Source organism: Chroicocephalus ridibundus, chromosome 5 (genome assembly GCF_963924245.1).
Source record: "Chroicocephalus ridibundus chromosome 5, bChrRid1.1, whole genome shotgun sequence".
Taxonomy (NCBI): Eukaryota; Metazoa; Chordata; class Aves; order Charadriiformes; family Laridae; genus Chroicocephalus; species Chroicocephalus ridibundus.
This window is the reverse complement of record NC_086288.1, coordinates 23,192,063-23,206,371: the sequence shown is the minus strand read 5'-3', so window position 1 is coordinate 23,206,371 and position 14,309 is coordinate 23,192,063. Positions and strand designations below refer to the sequence as shown.

General features: G+C 42.6%; 1 long non-coding RNA gene across 3 annotated transcripts in view; it reads right to left on the bottom strand.

Moving 5' to 3' along the window:
• LOC134516662 (uncharacterized) overlaps nt 1–14,309 on the bottom strand; it is a 37,905-nt gene that overhangs the window by 15,227 nt on the left and 8,369 nt on the right. For all 3 annotated transcript variants that reach the window (XR_010071389.1, XR_010071388.1, XR_010071390.1), the window contains exon 2: nt 1,733–1,815. This is a non-coding gene — a long non-coding RNA (uncharacterized LOC134516662). The remainder of the gene's footprint in view (nt 1–1,732; nt 1,816–14,309) is intronic.

The window sequence follows — 14,309 nt, the reverse complement described above, 5'->3', positions numbered from 1 at the left end:
AAATGACCAAGATTTTGCAGATGCAAAAACATGATGGACAATCAAGAATAAAAATACAGAATTACAACGTTCAGTAGTACTTTCATAATCATACAGCAAGACTGAGCCTTCAAAGGCCAAAACCTGTCAGCATTGAATAACAAACAACGCTGTCTGGATTTTCAGGGAAACCTAATGAGAGTGAGAAAGATCATGCCCTCAGGAGAGAGAGCACATGGGCGTGCAGCAAGAAGAGGATGAGCCAGTCTCAGCTGAGCAGAAAACATTTCGCTGCCTGCAGCTGGCACTGGCGCTTCGGTAACATTTGACAGGTCATTTTCACCAGATTTCCTCGAATCACTGTCAGACTAGTTGCATTTCTATATTTTGTGAAGACACAAGCACATGTGCATACAACTGTTTGCATGTGTTGCATTCAAGATACACTTACCAAAGGTTTTTAAAAACATTTGTGGAAAACAGTCCTGAAAAGCAAAAATGTCTGCTCAGGAAACAAATTTGTGAGAAATTTCCATCTACACTGGTGACATCAGCATTAATTTGGGAGAGGAAATAGATTTAATTTTGGAGGGGAAAACAAAAATGATGAATATCACCATCATCTGCGCAGGTTTTCTGCTGTTCAGAGCAGGTGCACGCCAAATTCTTTCCTCCCAAAATTAAAATCCACAAAACCATACATCCCTGCCCTCAGACCTCCGCTCCAGACAGAGACCAAGAAATACCTAAATCCAGACAGCAGTAGTTGCTTATGCGTTATTGATTTCCAGTCCTACTTTTGCTTTAGGCGCAGATCAGTTTAATCTAGGTGAGCAGAGTGGAAATACAAGGGGGAAAACTCTCAACTTCTTGTTCAGAGAGAGAGATTTTCTCCCTGCCTTTGGGGAGGCAGCCCACGATCTTCTCCCTCAAGGGACTAAGGAACACAGTCCCACTGCCTTGCAGGGAGCCTCGCGCTCTCAAATCTCCTGACAGCTTCGGAAAAGTCGCCTACGGAAACATTAAGCCTGTGCTTTTGAAACTGCTTCCTAAGAGATCTGAACGCTCACTTCCTATTAATTTTCTTCTGTTTCAAAGTACCTGGAAAGCCAGCAAACATAGTTCCCAAGGGATTCCCTGAGTGGGGACAACTTTGCACAAACAGCCGCCACTGAAAGCAATTTGGCAGCTGCCACAGACCTGCAGGACACACCCATGCTGCCATGACCAGCTTGGTTTTAGAGAGGCCTCAGGTGGTACAGGAATAACAGAAGCTATCTAATAGTGAATGTTTCAGACCATCTCATCAACGACTAGAGGGAGATAAGCCTTTTGGTGTTTTTCCTCCAGCTGTGGGCACCAAACTCTTGGGAAACCGATGCTGGAATAACTCAGAAATGGTTATCCCCAACATGGCACTGCGACGTCCCCTCAGCTAGATGTACAGCCAGCCTCCCCCGACGCAGCAGCTATGCCCTGCAATGTCACTCTTTGCAGCGGAGCCTGGTGTAGCCCCTAACAAGCCAACTCCAGCTCTAGCAGCAGTACAGCTGCCCTGTTGTGGGTGAACAAACACCCACACCGAGCCCCAAAGCCTTGCTGCGAAGCCATCTTAAGGTGCGACCCTGCTCCCATATCCGTCTGAGGGGCAGGGGTTATTAAGGGAGGCCACAGTCATGCTCTACTGAGAGGAAAAGGCCCATCCCGCTTATCCAAAAAGCAAAGTGAAGCAAGACAAAACTGTCTACAATACCTCAATAATGGGTTCAACACCATTTCCAGGATTAGAGACAGCCGCTCTGCATGGCGCTGAGTTACGTGGAGAGAGCAAGCGTGCTGCAGGGAGATATATAGCAACAATTACAGAAAATACAGAACTTAATAAAAACAAGGTCAAGAATTTTGGTATCTGATAACCCAACAGTAATCAAATTGAAGAAGGTACTTTTTGATGATTTTTGTGTATAAAGAAAACAAACAAATGTTTTGTAATTATAATAGCTAACAAGCAAGGCCCAACCATCTAAACGCTTGCCAAACTGTGAAGGAAGTTACCCTTTAACCTTTGTCTCTATTTTATACACATTATAGCTATAATTTGTAGCAGAGATACGGTAGATGAAGCTGTACTAGTTGATACTTGAAACATAGTATTATCGCTAGATAAAATGCATTTGAAAGAAGTCAATTAAGATTTGTAGAAACCATGCCCCAAAATTAAAGCTATCTAAACATCTTCTGTCACAGACCCCTCCAATTTGAGGAATTTTGTTGCCTAGGCAACCTGGTCACAGCGTATCTCAGCCAGTTCAGACCATGCTCGCTGTTTTAAATAGCAATGCCATCCATTTAACGCACAGCTGATTTTTAGCAAAAGGTATATACGTGTAATACATACCAACAGACCATGTATTTGTTTTGCGTTAAGAAGCCAATATGCTTGCGAAGTACTTGCAAAGGCTAATGTGAAGTGTAAATCTAAGGACGAGTGAACAAAAATGTAACAGAGCCGAAATGGCACTAAAGCCTGATTAGCTGGGTGGGATTGGCAGCTGCGTAAGAGCCCTGCATATATGAAACAGTCCTACTGATCTTATCACAGAGACGTAAGAAATAATCAAGCAGTGTTAGAGGGGGTGTATGCAGCTATTTTTCGTTGCTTCATTATATCCAATTAGAAACTGGCCAAGCAAGTGAATCAAATGACTTTACATTGCCACTTGAAGAGCTACCGGCTAAAGACAGAACCATGCAGGTGCATGAAAAGACTTCCCCACAAAACACACTCCTCCAATTCCAGATCTAATGTTCTCTTCAGGGGTCAGAAGTGCTAGCAATCGGTGTGGGCTTAAACATTGCTGCATGCCTTGGCAAAGGCGTTGTTGGAAAACATGCTGGCAGTGGCCAAGCACAGAAAAACTAGCAGGTGTTCAGTGCAAGGCTCAGTACCTTCTGTATAGGTGGTTATGGCAGGTGGTGATTTCTGTGAAGATATTAAAATTTCTGGGCAAAGCGACCCAAAAGATGTCCAGATGGAGAGAGGTAACAAGTGGTGTCCCTCAGGGATCTGTACTGGGACCGGTGCTGTTCAGTATCTTCATCAATGATTTAGACAGTGTGATCAAGTGCACCCTCAGCAAGTTTGCCAATGACGCCAAGCTGAGTGGTGTGGTCGATGTGCCAGAGGGATGGGATGTCATCCAGAGGGACCTGGACGAGCTAGAGAGGTCGGCCCGAGCAAACCTTATATAGTTCAACAAGGCCAAGTACAAGGTCCTACAATTGGATTGGCACAATCTTTGTTATCAATACAGGTTGGGGGATGACGTGATAGAGAGTAGCCCTGCGGAAAATGACTTGGGAGTACTGGTGGATGAAAAGCTGGAACGTGAGCCAACAATGTGCACTTGCAGCCCAGAAGGCCAGTTGCATCCTGGACTGCATCAAAGAACTGTGGCCAGCAGGTCAAGAGAGGTGATTCTCCCGCTCCGTTCTGCTCGCGCGAGACCCCACCTGGAGTACTGTGTCCAACTCTGGAACCCTCAGCACAAGAAGGACATTGACATGTTGGAGCGGGTCCAGAGGAGGGCCACGAAGATGATCAGAGGGCTGGAGCTCCTATGAGGACAGGCTGAGAGAGTTGGGGTTGTTCAGTTTGGAGAAGAGAAGGCTCCTGAGAGACCTTATAGCAGCCTTCCAGTACCTAAAGGGGGCCTATAAAAAAGCTGGGGAGGGGCTGTTTGCAAGGGTTTGTAGCAACAGGACGAGGGGCAATGGTTTTAAACTAGACCAGGGTCAGTTTAGATTAGACATTAGGAAGAAGTTCTTTACAATAAAGGTGGTGAGACACTGGAACAGGTTGCCCAGAGAGGTGGTGGAGGCCCCATCCCTGGAGCCATTCAAGGCCAGGCTTGATGAGGCTCTGAGCAACCTGATCTAGTTAAAGATGTCCCTGCTTACTGCAGGGGGGCTGGACTAGGTGACCTTTAAAGGTCCCTTCCAACCCAACACATTCTATGATTCTATTCTATGAAAAGATGTAAAGCAGCTACACTATCTTGCTACAGGATTGTAGGAAGCTATACAACATTCAATTCTAGCTTGGCCTGAAACGAGAGGCACTCTGCCTGATCCATAATGGCCTTGTCAGAAAGAGGAACAAAGCTCAACAAAGGATGTATATGATGTCTTGTAGTGCTCAGTCATCTGCATGGTATATTTGGCATTGCGTTACCAGACAAAAAAAATCCCACTCACTGCTTGGTTGCAGTCTTGTCATTGCTAAATATCAGCAAGTTTTCCTTCTGAAGAAGTTGTAGCAGAGGGACTAAAGACCTCCAAGAAGAGGCTGGGCCATAAGTAACCACAATGACTAGTGGGAATTGTATTGATGGACACTGCCTACATTGAAAAAACAGGCCCTGGAACAGTCAAGCTGGCAAGGGAGAATCAATTTTTGCATGAGTTTCTACTTATCAAAGTAGATACATGATCTTTACAAATGTATCACCTAGCCAAGCAATGCCAAGCTAAATGCTTCTCAGAAGACATATACCCGTTTAGCCTTTTGAATCACTACCGAATCCCACATCCTGCCTTTGCAAGTGAAGGCTTTCCACATGAAGACGGGAAGAAATGCCTAGAATAGTACCAAGGCAGAAGATCCTTAACCTAACTCTGCCTGGCATGGATTTTAAATGGCAAACTCTGCTTTCGTACAGCCTAAGTTACACATGGGAAGCCTTGTGGATCTTAAAAAAGATGTCAAGAGATTCAAGGCTGTTGTAGGCAGAATGAGGGAGAAACTTCAGAGATTGTACCCCTCAGTGAGCATTAGTTAAATGCAGCGTAAGACCTCACAAGAGTGGTGACATTCCAGAAATACTTATATTATTTTCCAGTTACTTTTATATACTGTTATATATTTTATGCCTGATACTTAGATAACGTACAGTAGTCGCACAAGTTTAAGTGGGCAGGCTTAGCTGCAAGCATCATTTCAGCAATTAAGCCATTTCCCTAAACCTATAAATTCTACTTCAGAGTTGTTTGGGTGACAGGGCACCATTGATTCTCCCTTCTACAGAAAGCTTGCAAAGCAAATCAATAGAACCGTACATTTGGAGGTCCCTGACACCAAAAAAAAAAAAAAAAATCATCTACCATAAATACTACCGTGCTAAGATAAAAGTTTGCTTTGGAACAAGATTATGCTAAGGCACTGAATTAATTGAACTGATTTATTACCACTTGAAAAAGGTAGTAAATGATGTTGACCTCAGCTTTTGTGCCCACAAATACCATTATCTAACCATCTTTATTTTCCTCATAATTTTTTATTTGGTTAAAAGCCTTATTTGCTAATAAAACTCATACATTTATAATAATTCTCCCATCCTGCACTGCAGGTAAGGAGCACAGACATGAGGAACATTGAGAAATTTAGTAGAGATAAGTGACTAATTAGATTATGATATACACATTGCTTAAATAATTTATGATCCTCAGAGTACAGATAAGCAAACTGTTCATTTCAAATGGAGAAGATTTAACTTTCATTCCTCCTTTGATCTGAACTGAATCCTTCCACAGATTATTTATCAGTTGATTGAATCTTGTAGGGAGATGGGGGTTTTGACCTCTGCTTATTTATTCCATTTTGCTATTTAACTTCAGTTTGCTGGAAAAAACAAGGACAAGGCTGTGACAGTTCACAGAGATGCAATTTATCTATTGAACTTAACTTGGCATCTGTTAGACACACAAAGAAACAAAAGAAACTGCATAAATATTCATCAGCAAAGAAGTCAACCACGATGCTGGATTTGAAGCATTATATGTTATTTTTGTAATGATAATAGTGATTCATCAGCCCTAATGATATCTCAGTACATTGCCTGACTGATCTTTTACTCGTGTGAGTATAATTTATTTTTCCATTTTATGTCTTGCCTATCATTTGTTCCCAAAATATGGAAGTAGATTTACATAACAGAATTCTGCTCAGTGGTACTGGACATGTTGGAGGTTTTTCTTTCAGGTAGTGACAGCGGTATCAGCTCGTTCTTCCCTTTGCATCTCATTTGAATAAAGCCTATAATGTGACAAGCAGAAGATGGCAGTGCCTTAAAACTGGCTAATTGGGGGAAGAATTACGGTGTAGGCATTAGGTAGCGTGGACTCAGCTTTGAAACCTATCATCACCTCTTGAGAAAAAATACTTTCTTCAGCCTCATTTCAAAAGCCAGCTTTATTTGTCAGCTCTGTTTATCCTTATAAATGAATCTTTTAATGACTTGTTTTTCTGGATTGTAAATCTGCCAGAACAGAGAGAAAAACTATCCTGTCTTACAAAAAGGCACAGTTCAACTTAATACCTTACCACTACAGCTATCCCAGCTGGGATTTTTAACACGTTGAAGAAAGTTACGTTTTTGAAAGCACAACAGGGTCCTCTGCCCAACTAACTTTCAGTCGGTTCCTAAATCACTCAGGGTCTTTTGCATATATGCCTGAAACCCCCTGAAAGCTGATGGGGCAATGATATCTAATTCTTTTAGACACAGGGAAAATTCTGACCTGGGCTCATAAACCAACAAATATTCCACAATGCCTAGCAAAAATGCCTACAAATCATCTGGGTTCCATTTAAATTATGAACTGCAGGCTTGCTCGATTTCTTGGAAGGAGGCAAAGGGAGGAACACACAAATGCTTTGTTGTAGTTTCCCTCTAGTCAAAGCATTGCAAAAAGACTGGGACAGATTTATTGAAAAGAAAGTTGTCCTTCCTCCTCCTTCCAAAAGGAAGCGGAGATAGTACTCGAAACCGCCAAATATGCAAGAAAAGCCTCCTCAAGACAAGCTGCAAGGAACGACTGAAGGGAAGAAGAAGAGCACTGAGAGGTCTGCAAGGAGCTGAGCTACAGCTACGGTCTGACCCTGCTGGGCTCAGCAAACCTCTGGCAACCTCAGTCCTGAGAGCAGATGATGGATCTGCCGGACTCAGGGCTGGCCTTTTACAATTCCCCTCCTTTTAGGATTGAATTCCGCTCACTGGGAGGACAGCCAAGCACAGGAAGAAGGGCACAGAGGGGCTGTGGGAGCTCAAACATAAGAGGTTTTCAAGTCCCGACTGGACAAAGCCTTGAGCAAACCTGCCTGGATGCAGCACTGGCCTTGCTTTGAGTGGGAGCTCGACCTCTCCCTCCAGCCTCACGCTTTCTAAAGGATCACAGCACGCAAGTCAGAAACAGAGAAATCCAGTAAGTTTCTGCCATTGTCATTCAAATCCCCGGTATTTACAGTATGGGTTGAGTGATTTCGGTATCACTGTAAAGCGTCACTGATGAGCCGTGTTGGCAAAGTCTGTTTGTTTTAGCCTCTGGTCTCTTGGGAGACACTTTCCCCAGCAGTCTCCTCCTGCCCAAACTGCTCCCTCAAAACCCATCCTTTACAGTCTCATGGTTCTTCCTCAAGGTACATCCAGCAACACCGGGGGCCTCAGGGGTCCCTAGCAAACACCATCCTTATGGTTCCTTTCACTTGCCCTTTGCTGAACTCCGACCAGCACCAGCCACATTACTTTGAACTGGATGGAGCATCTTTCATAATTAATACACATCCCTTTCCCTCTGCTCATCTCAGAGAAGATTTTTGCTTATCGCTTGCTTGGTTAGGAACCATGAAACCAAACAAAATAGGTCTGGAAGGGACCCCATGGGATCATCTCATCCATTACCCCTTCCCTAAGGCCTACAGAGTTAATAACGGAACGACAAGCTTGCAAACCCCAGCTGCCAGGCTTTGAAAGTTTGGCTTCTCCTAAAGAAGTATGTTGCTCTTATCAACATGGGAGATTCTGCATGTGCTTGCTGATCTGTGCAAAGATTAATTTTAAAGCATACATTGTGCTCAGACGGCCCACTGCTACCATTATATGCATCAGTAAGTTTCATATTATGCAACTACCAGCACTTATGTTCAAAGAAAGCACTTTTTGCTCATGACAAAAGGTAGCTGCTATGCTCTCATTAAAAGATAAAAGCAAGGAAAGATTGGTCTTTGTGCAGCATCATCTTCTGCCTATTCTGTTAAAAATATTTATTATATTGAGGAGTGCATCATTAATTTTCTGCACCTCTCTCTCATGTAGCACAGCTGATTTCTAACGCATGTCTTTATTGGATTTGACTGCTCAGTGAGTTTTAGCCATTATCAACTACTCCTTTCAGTGCACAGTTTCTCTATAGGTCATTCTCTGAAGACACATCCATACATGAAAAACACTGTTGTCTTTTCTCTCTTCCTTGTTTCATTTAGTATTAATTTTCTGGTCATTCCCACCTCTGTAAAGCTGAATTTAGAGACATTATCTGACGAGGAGCTCAGATATCTGAGAGCGAACTGGATCCGTTCCCTTGCAAGAAGGTTACATACATTAAGTCCAGTCCTGGGAGAGTCAGAGCAGTCATAAAACTGTTCTAAACCACAATGTGGACACTAAAGTCCTACAGTATATCAGCGGCTAAAGCAGCCCAACAATGACAGGCAATCTGCAATACCACAGAGACCCTCAGGTAGCTAATTTGGATACACCTACACAGGGTCATGCGTCAGCTCTGAGACGGACTAGGAATGTCGCCTCAGGCTTTAGCCAGTACAGTCTGAAATGGGACTGGAGTAGATGTGAGCTGTGTGGGCCCCGAGGAATGGTTGCCTGTTCCTTGTAGCTTGCTGCGTCCCAAAACTTATAGAAGTAGTACTGGACGCTGAGGTAGGCAAAGGCATAGTCATCATTTCAGCTAGCTGGAGAGCACTGTCAGTGATCGAGGCGGCCTTGGGCACAATAGCATTTCTGTACCCATAGCACCAGCTGCAATGTCCTTTGGGACCCTTCCAGCCATATCTGCCTCGAAAAAGCTAAGATTTCTTACAAGTAAAAGCAAGGGTGAATTTTGCATGATTAGGAGTGAATTCCTTGTGAGGGCTCTGCAATAATGGGAACCTGGGAAATACCCAGGGGCCCCCGAAATCCTCCAGTTGCATTTTCTGCTCTTGCCTATTCAGCTGCAGCAGCAGCAGTCTAAGGCACCAACCTACACAGAACAATGTTTACACGCGTGGTGTGAATGCACAGACACCACCCCCCCCACACACACACTTCAAAGAGACAGCACAGAAAAGTTGGACCAGAGACCAAAATTATTTGACTCCAGCAGCAAAACCCACCAACTTGTAGCTCTCTCTGGAACAAGTGACCATCTGTGTTGTGACCATGGTGTGGAAGCATGGACACATGGCTGGTGTCTCCATTCCGGTGGCAGGGAAGGACACAGGACAGGCTGCTGGCGTGGCTGATTGATCCTCTGTCCCTGTCATTTCCAGCATGTATCATTGATTACTTCCTCCATGCTTTTTAAAGCATGCAAAATTCTTGTGTGATCCCCTCATTTGTTTTGAATTCTGGTGGAAACAGCAGCTTCTTTTTTTTTTTGCTTATTACAAATAATAATGTCTTGCTGCCTCATAACATGCTGCAAACTTTTTACTACAGCTGAAAGTCTACTTTGAAAGCATCTCTCCAAATAAAATTCTTAGCACTTACAACACACTACGCTATTACACAATTTTAAATTACCAGTCTCAGGGTGCCAATTTCTAGAGTAATTAAAAATCACCAGTGAAATTCTTGCAGCACTGTTGAACAAAAATAGAGAGGTAGGGGAAAGTATGGAGAAATATACAGGATACAAGAAGAAAAACACTGATAATATGGTATATACTGTATATATTTCTATACATAGAGGCAATATTAGCTTTCATTGCAAATGAAGGACATTCCTAATTTACTAGTGAATACCAGCCTCCCATCGTTTCCTTTTTCCCATCAGATTATAATGCAAAATTATCCTTTATGGTGATGTATCCTCAACCTTGGCCTAACATGTAAGCAAGACTGAAATCTAGATTTAATAACAGAGCTGTACTATGCCAAGATGTGATCGGGATCAGCACACGTTCTTTACAGAAACCTTCCTCAAACAAGAAATCATGATTTCCAGCCAGTAAAATCTTTCACACAAGTACAACTTGAAAAGAATAATATATAGCAAGGACACAAAGGATACACAGAAATAGCCCAAGTAGCAAAATACTAGTAATTTCCATGGAAATGTTGGCAGTTGATCAGAAAAATCACGCATTTTACTGAACCCTATCTGCTCATTTGTATAAACTGACAAGTATGATTTTAGGAGGTTAGTCATTCTGCATGGGAAGGGCTATTGAGAGCATTTCATTGCCAGAGCTGTCTGCTCCTGTGTCTATGTCTATTTTGAGCCACATGCCATCTTTCACAGAGGTGGATGTTATGAGTTCAAAGTTGTTTTAAATCCTCCTATAAAAAAAGGTAAAATTTTAAATGATAAAGAAAAGTTAGAGAGAGACCACTGTTAAATTTGCAGCAAGCTTTTTCATGGATATTTAAGGTTAACTTTAAAGCCTACGAGCCAGGCTTAGACTGCAGGTCCAAGCACGTGACAGAGAAGGATTGAGAAAAAATAACTTTTAGCAGTATTCACCGTGAGAGCACTACCAGCCTTGAAAGCAATGAGGAAACAATGGAAAGCCTCACAGACTACAAAGCAAAGATCAGGATTTTGATGAAACAGTTAATACACATTCCTTCCACAGATTTCAGATATAAGATGTAGATTGAGAGCTACTCCGCGAACCTGCAAAGAAAACTTATACTGCTCTATCTGGAAGCAAAGATTTATTTTGACCCTGATAGTGGAAGTTGTTGTAATAGTTCGTAGCTGATGGCGACGTAAGAAAACAGCATTTTCTTTGGGCTTTGCTACAGCTGAATTAACTGCATGTCATGTATGCAGACTTCATTTTGCTTAGATGAACAGGGTGCATGCAGCATTGTCTCCCTTCTTACCCCACTCCCCTCATTACAAGGTGATGTAAATTCAGTCACACCCTTGATTACTGCGGATGGAATACTGCAAACACAGAGATGGGAGACAACATGAAATGAAGCTGTGAGTGATACAGTAATAAACACAAGACAGGGCATTGCAGAGGCACAATTTCTCATGAAAGAGATTAAAAGAGGAAAGCAAGCCGCCTTCCCTCGCAGCCTTCCACAGCAAGCATACTTAAATAGTCACTTGGTTGTCAACAATGTTGTGATTTGGAAGCGCAAGACCTAATGAAAAAGAAGACTGAGCACAAGCAATGTGGACCGTGAAGAAGCATTGACCAACTTACAGAGTCCCCCTTGTCTCGTGACCGGTCAGTGAAGCTGTGAACAGGAACCTGCTCAGCCCTGCTGAGAAGTATATTATTTTCTTACTCTGTGTTATTGTAACTTAGGGAAAAGCTTGATGCTGTGTTAGCAGCATGCCTTTTAGGACTAGAACAGCCTTGCTCCAATTTGATCACAAAGGCAAGTTTTTTCAGAAGAAGCAAAATCTAATTTCCAGCAAAAGTCAATAGGAATGTGGATCTAGTTCCTGTGAAACGCCTGGGGAAATTCCCTTAGTAAAACTGCAATCCAGTCCGATCCTCAGCAGCAACAACAAATCCCATGCTCTTCAAGGTTTTTGATTTCTGAACAGTTTCTAAAGGCCTGGGCCGAAGGAGGTGACAACAAGAATCTTCCCATTGATTTGTCTGACATCTTCCTCCATACCTGGGATCATCTCCCAGAGGACCATCTAGAAAAAACACAGCATTTGGCTGCTCTATCAAACACAGAAACCTCCAGTTAGATGACAAATTCCCTCAGGATCTCGTGGTGACCTCTGCAATTTATGAGCAGTGCTCAAATAAGGATTTACAGGCTTTGATGAGAAAAGGGAGTAGGGAATTGTCTAGGCATTAGCTGGAATGCGTACAAACATTTGCAATGCGCAGAATGCCAGAATCATCTACATCTACATCCTGCAAAATTGTTAAGCTGTTGTATCTAAATTACTTAGATGGCTCTGAAACAAGTGTCACTCATCACACATAAATAACAATTGGAAGCCCCATGGAGTCATTGTAAAGAGGTAGCTATATTGTGTTCTCGGATTAAATGTAACGTGTTGATTCAAAGCAGAGGGTCACTCATGGCACAGTAATTAACCTAGGAGGTTATCAGCAGTGATTTCTTCTGATACCCTGTCACGCAGAATTGCACGCTGCTCCACAGAACAGTACCAAAGGCTCCGTTTTCTGCTATCAAATAGGCTTAACACCAAACAAAAAATCCCAAAGTTATTTTCCACAGCAGGGGACAAACTGATTCCATACATTTTGTTTTCCTGAGGAATTAGTTTAAAATAATATTACTGGCACTGGACAAGAAAATTAACTATCAGGCAGAAAGATAGTTGTAACTGGACTGAAAAAGAAATTTTTACATGGACAGAACAGGACTCGCCAATTGGAAACAAAGAAAAGAGAGAACGGTACTTGGATAAATAGCTCAACCTCGCTGTTCACTCTTCAATCCTTATTCTGCATGACCATCTGGAAATTCCTCTGTGGTAATTCCTTTTTAACAGTTCTATAATCACATCTTAATTTGTAATTTCTTAGAAGGATTAAAAGAAATGTTTTGCCTCTGCCAGCCCCATCTGTGCCCACGCACACACAGACCACATGCGGGCAAGGCAGACGCAAAGGATGGAGATGGTGGCACCAGCCTGCCAAAGCCAGTACTCTCTGAGGGAAACTTTCCTTGAGAATCTGCATGCTGCACCTACAATCTCTTACCAGACTCTTTCCGTATCAATAGTGTTCTATCTTTAAGAAAACAGACTTCTCAATGTCAGAGGATCCCAAGGCTTGGAGGCACCCCAGAGATCACCCAGGCCTCAGGCAGGACAAGTCCTTGCTGTTATCCTGAGGGTGCTTCTCCTCAGGAACAGGGTTGAGATATCTTGTTGGAGATATCCAGTCAGGTAGTCTTCTCCAAGAGCTATAGCCTTACCAGTAGAAAGTTTTACTAATGCTTAGCTTGATCTTATTTTTTTTTTCAGCAATTGGAGTCCCATTACGTTTTTTTGTATCGGCCATGAACATGGAGAGCAGATTTATTACCTTCCTCGCTGCAGCACCCTTTTATTTATTTAGAGAGATGTCCTCCATCATGTTCTCTCCTTTAGACTAAGTAATCCAATTTGCTCTCTTCTCCAAACTAAATAAACCCTTTCCTCACAGTAAAAATAAACCAAAATGTTTTGCTTTTAAGTGTCTCAATTGAATAAAAAAAAATTACATGAGGACCTACTTTAAACTGAAAGTTCAGATGTTTCAGCTAATAAAATGTTGAAATTCAGTGCCTCAGATAACATTTCAGATATTGTAATGCATCAAAACAACTAAAAGGATGTGCCCACAAAACATTCTGGTGTTGACATAGCATTTTTCACAAAGATGTTTGCTATGAGAGCATCTCTCAGATCTGTCACTTACCAGTTTGACCCGAACTGAACAAAGCTCTTAAGAATGTGCTTACCTTTAAAGTATGAACAGCCCCACCACAAACAAAACCCAACGTAGAAATAAAGTGTTTTCTTAAAATCCTTTCTCCAGGAAGCCAATGCTTGCAGTTCTAAATGATCCCTACTGTGGAAGCCTCCACACCGTAGCGCGTCCAACATTTGAGGGACTATTTCCTTAAAAGTACGTATTTAAGAACCCCTAGTCAGCACGCCTCCATAGAGAAGTATTGTCCAGCACACCAGCAAGAGTGAATGGAAGAGATGTGGCTTACTTTGAACGGTGTGGAGCTAATGTTAATACTAACGCAAGCTGGAACGGGCACAGGGATATCTTGCATGACCCAGTCCAGTGATGATAGCTGTGCTGAATTACTCAAGATATCCTCTCAAACTTGATAGTTTCATGGCCTAGATTCACGGAACTTATTCTGGGAGGGCCTTCGTGGTCAATGAAGGGAGACGTCACCAAAGGGGAATGAAACTGTAGGTGGGCAGCTGGAAGTACCATTTGCTCTCCTGTGCCAACTAGACTTCTAACTCCAGGCATCTGGGAAATAGCAAGATGAATCTAGGGGTGTCTGTATCTTTTGGGGATTTCTTTTTGTGGTACTCAGAAAAGACCGCTCAGAAAAGGAGCAAAGTGTATGTGCAAAGTGTCATGACTTGCACACAGGAGGGTTAGCATTATATCAAACCTGTAGGTTACCCATTGACTTTAGGGCCTCGTCAGCAAGAGAATACCAGTATTTCTCAAAGGGGAAGCAGGGTGGTGCGGGTGTTATACCACTCTCCCCTCTAATTATTTATCTAGAGCTACACTGCAGTTA